The sequence below is a fragment of the Mastomys coucha genome, unplaced genomic scaffold (genome assembly GCF_008632895.1).
Source record: "Mastomys coucha isolate ucsf_1 unplaced genomic scaffold, UCSF_Mcou_1 pScaffold22, whole genome shotgun sequence".
Lineage (NCBI taxonomy): Eukaryota > Metazoa > Chordata > Mammalia > Rodentia > Muridae > Mastomys > Mastomys coucha.
In genome coordinates, this window is record NW_022196905.1 from 119835221 (window position 1) to 119840402 (window position 5182).

The following is a 5182-nucleotide window of genomic DNA, read 5'->3' on the forward strand; positions in this document are numbered from 1 at the left end:
GAGAGAGAGAGAGAGAGAGAGAGAGAGAGAGAGAGAGGTGGTAAAGACTAATCCACTAATGACCAGCTCCTCTGAAGATCTGGGGGAGACAGAGAAATGGGTTTGCCTTTCTATTCTCCCACCCCCTCTTCCTGTCCCTCAGTGTCTCTCTTTCCCTCTCATCTCCCCCTCCATCTTCATGTCTCTCTCTCTCTCACACACACACATCTCTCCTCTTTCTCTTTCTGTGTCTCTCTCCTCCTCTTTCCTCGCTGTGTCTATGTCTCTCACTCCTTCTTTCTCTCTGTCTCTCTCTCTTCTCTACTCACCCTGTCTCTTTCTTTCTGCCTCTTTCCCTCTCCGTGTCTCCCTCTATGTTTCTTTTTCCTCCTCCTTCTCTCTCTGTCTTTTCACTGCTGACTCCCTGAGCAAATGTTCTCTGTTTGATGGCCCTGCTGTCACCAGCCTGCTCCTGCAAATCCATCTGCTGTCTCCCTGTGAGCCCTTTGCCAGCAGAGACAGAATGACATTTTATTACCCCCGGTAACATTTGCTGATACCAGAGTGATGGCCTTTTGTTTTTTAACACGTTGAGTGGGAATATTGCTCTACCCTTTCTCTGTCTTGCCTTCCTAAGGCTGGGATTTCAGGCTGAGGTCTGCCTCCAAGGGTCTGATCTGTGTCAGCTCAAACCAGAGCTGGTGGTGACCAATAACATTGATGAACTAGCTCTCTCCTTTCTCTCCCTTTCTCCATCCTTCCGAGCTCTAATGACACAGCTCCGGCTGTGAGATGTAGCACCCTTGAGCTTCCTTGTCACAAGCTTGGAGAGACACAATCAGGGTGCCAAGCAGGTGACCCCTCAAGAAATCCTGGCTGATCATTTCTGTGTAAGGCCACGGAAAAGGGGAAGCATGGTTTCCCTTTAACTTCAGTTACTTTAGGACCCTCTTATGATCTGTATGATGGGTACCCTACCTCAGTGTAGTGACCCGCTTTCTTGCTTGTTTATGCTTTGTTGTCGTTGCTCTTAGGGATAGGGTCTCCTGTAGTCCAGGCTGGCCTTGAATTCCCGATCCTCCTGCCTCTACCTCCTGAGTGGTGGGATGATAGGTGTGCACCTCTGTGCTGCATCTGTTTACGTAACTCTGATAAACATATGTTTCACAGGAAGCTTATCTCATCACTGGACATGGAAGCATGGTACTGATTTCCATGCTGATAGAATATGGGCAGCATGAAGATAAAGCAATGTTGTTCAATTACAGAATAACAGTTCAGGTTCTTCAGTGTTCCTTTCTTTCCAGGGAATGGCCTTTTGATGGTGCCATCCTCCATCCACAGGGGAGGAATCTGGTGGCCCAGGAAGAGTGTGGGAACATTTGGGAGGACTGGCTTCCTGGACTGAGCTGGAGGATCCCCACTTGGGTCAGGTGGCAGAGGAGACAAGCCTGTCTCTCCTCTGCCCTTGTTCAATTTCTGGTAGCTTTGGAGGATCCTGAGAGTTGACATTCTGGTAAGTGCTCGTGTGCAGCTCTCGGAAGGAAGAGTCCTGGTCACCTCCATGCAGTCACCAGTTGGAGGAGTTATTACAGCTGAGGGAAAGGGCCCTGTGCTGATCTCCAGGCCCTCCTACTGACCCTATCTGCAAGAGGACCTCGAGCATCTGGTATTCACCCTTTCCTATTATTAGACTTGGAGATGTTCTCAGAGAACCAAGGTAGCCGGGCGCCTGTTTGCAGACCCTAGGGCTGCAGTTCCTGGTGGTAGGAGCTCCCAGTACTACCTTCAAAATAGGCTGTTTCTTTGCAGGGGTGGGGATTCAATAGGCAAGACCCACCTATAACCTCTTTCCTTCTTGGGTAGAGTCTGGGAAAGGGGGGTTTGTTCGGTTGGTGTCCTCCATGGGCAAGAGCCATTAGCAGACAGTGTACCACTCCCCTGGGATTCTGTGAGGAGGTATCTGGGCAGGGCACAGAGGCACCTCTTTTCTGGGCTTTGCCTGTTTAAAGCCTGGTCCAGGTGTCTTTTCCTGACTAGTCCTTTCACGGTGACAGCTCTATTCCAAATTACAAATATCTTCAATACACCAAACCTACAATTTTGGAAGATGGTATCTTAGGATGAAGCTATACTTAAAAGGCAGCAAGTTGAATTAAAATAGCCAATAACTATCCATGCAGGTATTAAGTGCAATAAAAGCAACTTAAAAGTAAGACTTAGTTCTCCCTGTAAGTGCAGAAATATTTCCTCCCTTTTCCTAGGTCAACTGTTCTAGAGAATTCCTAACTGTAAAGCTTTACCTCCTGTGTGTGTGTGTGTGAAAGAGAGAGAGAGAGAGAGAGAGAGAGAGAGAGAGTGTGTGTGTGTGTGTCTTTATATCAGGAGGAGGTGTTGCTGAAGAGATAGCTAGGTGGTTAAGACCACTGGATGCTCTTCCATAGGACCTGGGTTCCATTTCCAGCATGCACATGGTAGCTCACAACCATCTGCCACTCCAGTTCCTGGGGGATCTGCCATTCTTTTCTGGCCTCCATGAGCACTGTACATACTTGGTGCACAGACATAGCATCAAACTCTCACACACATAAAATAAAAGTAAACAAGTAAGTAAAAGCTAATTAGGTAATACATATTGGGGTGCAGTTGCCAAGGAGCTTGGGATGGACTTTGCTTGACAGAGGCTCTGTTTGTGCCTCCCACTTGAGGGCTCAGTACTGTGTCTCCTGAGAGGAGAAGAGGTAATGTGATCTATCTGCCTTAGTGCACTCTCTTTCTGCTTTTCTATCTCCTAACTGATCGCCTGCGATGTACTCCACATTTCTGGTGTAACAGTTGCATAGTGATAAAACTCTCTTCTTTCTTTCTCATTTTTTGTGGAAAGGTTTTCTAGTCTAGCAAGAGAGTTTTTTTTTTTACATTTTAATCATATTTCCTGAACACTTGCAATTGACAGCTCCTTAGAATAGCCCAGAGGCGGGCAGCAGGTTATTGGTATTTGGAAGACAATGGGCTAGAACAAATCATGCGGGCCTGAGGAGACTCTCAGGCATGACAGTGTCTGTTGACAGAGTCGGTGTCCTACCACATGCTCTGAGCACGCTCTCAGGCAAGGATCCTTTCTTTGGAGTGAGCTGAGAAGAAAACAGAGGCACGGCCCCAGATTCACCATGTCTTACGATAGCTCTTGGACGCCAGAGTGAAGACACAGGTGTGTCTTACAAGCCTCCATCCTTCCTTGAGCTCCTCCTCTCAAGAACGGTTAGGATGACCGGTGGTGACAGAAGTCATGTATGTCCTGCTCCTCGGAGACTGAAGATGGGTGATTAACTTCTTCATATTGGAAGTTTTGATCTCTGCCTCTCAAAGGAGCCAAGAGACACCCAGAAACATCTGAACTAGTCTTCCTCTGCCCCAGGAAGCAAGCGCAATCATAGCACAAAACTTCCTTTATCAGTCGCATCTTCCAGGCTAAGCTCTGTTAGAGTTGTGTGGACTAACAAGGCCTCCTCCATCAAGCTGATGGTGAGGAGCAATGATTAGCAATGGCCACCTCCAGGCTGCTGTTCCTGATGCCCAGAGCTGGGAGATGAATGACTTCTGCAGCCCAAACCAATTCCTAATTGCATACCCATATTCTGCATCTGTTAAAAGAGCTGTCTAAAGGTCACAATCAATGGTGAGAACCTATGAAAGCTTTCAGGCAATCGCCACGGAGGTAGGTCATCGATCCACAAGAGGCTCAGGCTGGTTTTTCTGAGTCGGCTCTGACATTTAGCATTAAGCCCATTCCCTTCCTAGAGTCCACAACCCCCCCTTAACCCTGCAGAAGCCCAAACATCTCTCAATATTCCATCCATTAGCACTGAGGCGAGACCCAAACAGTAGGCTTCTTAGATCTCCTGGTGCCTTGGTGCTGTAAGAGCATTAAAGAGACTAAGCAAGCAGCTTGGTTATTCGTAGGGTTGACCAGCATCCACTGTGTTAGGGCTCTTTTTATGTCAGTGATTAATGGTTACCTGTGCCATGCCCTCACTTCCAAACAGAGAGGATGCCTCCTACTCTCAAGAACTAGATGCATAACGCAGAAGAATGTGTAGTATTTTGGAAGTCTGGATCCATTTGATAATGAACTTCAGGACCAGGGTGACAGATCTCCATAAAGTACTTGCCTTGCAACTTGAGGACCTGAGGTCAATGTCCAGAGCCTACATTTAAGAAAAGCCCAGCATGATAGAGTATGCTTATCATCTCAGCACTGTAGAGGGTGGAGACAGGCAGATGGTTGGGGTTCTGTGCTCAGCCAGCATATTTTCCTTGGTGAACTCCAAGTCAACGCCTACTCCCCACAAAAAAACAAGGTGCCTGAAGAATGGCTGGTGTGGTTATACTGTGTGCACTCACATATGTTTATGCACACACATACACATGTATACATACACATGCATACACATACACATGTACATGCACACACACATGAACACACATGTACACGCACACACATAAACACATGCACACACATACACATGAATACATACACATGAACATATATATACATGAACACACATGTACATGCACACACACACAAACACTCGCACACACATACACATGAATACATATACATGTATGTACACACACATGTACACACACATGAACATACATGTACACACATTAACACATACACACACATACATATGCAGACACACATACAGAGATTAACTTAGACTATTGACATTTTCCATCATGGACCAGATGACTTGGTTATATTTGTATCTGCTAAGACACGGCAGAGGGGGGGTTAAAATACTTCTGGATTTGTGTGTCATAAATCAATGCCATATAGAAAAAGGCAATTCTCAGAAGAGGAGATTAAAAACCATTCTCAATCAAATGAAGACTCATTTATCATTGACCCCAAATCGATGAAGCTAAATACAAGAACAATGAGAAGCTTTTACTTCACATCAGGGGCAGGTCAGGTAATCCGAGGATGATTCTATAATAATTAATGCTCCCATTAAGGACAAGGAGGGACAAACGAAAACAACAGCTGACCCCTCTCCAGTAAAAAATCAAAACAAACAAACAAAAATCCAGAAGATGTATCTGGAATGCTAGGATCAATGAGGCCAATCATCCATTTTACAACTGGATGGGAGACTTTGTTTTTTGGTTTTTTTTGGTTTTTTTTTGTTTTTTTTAG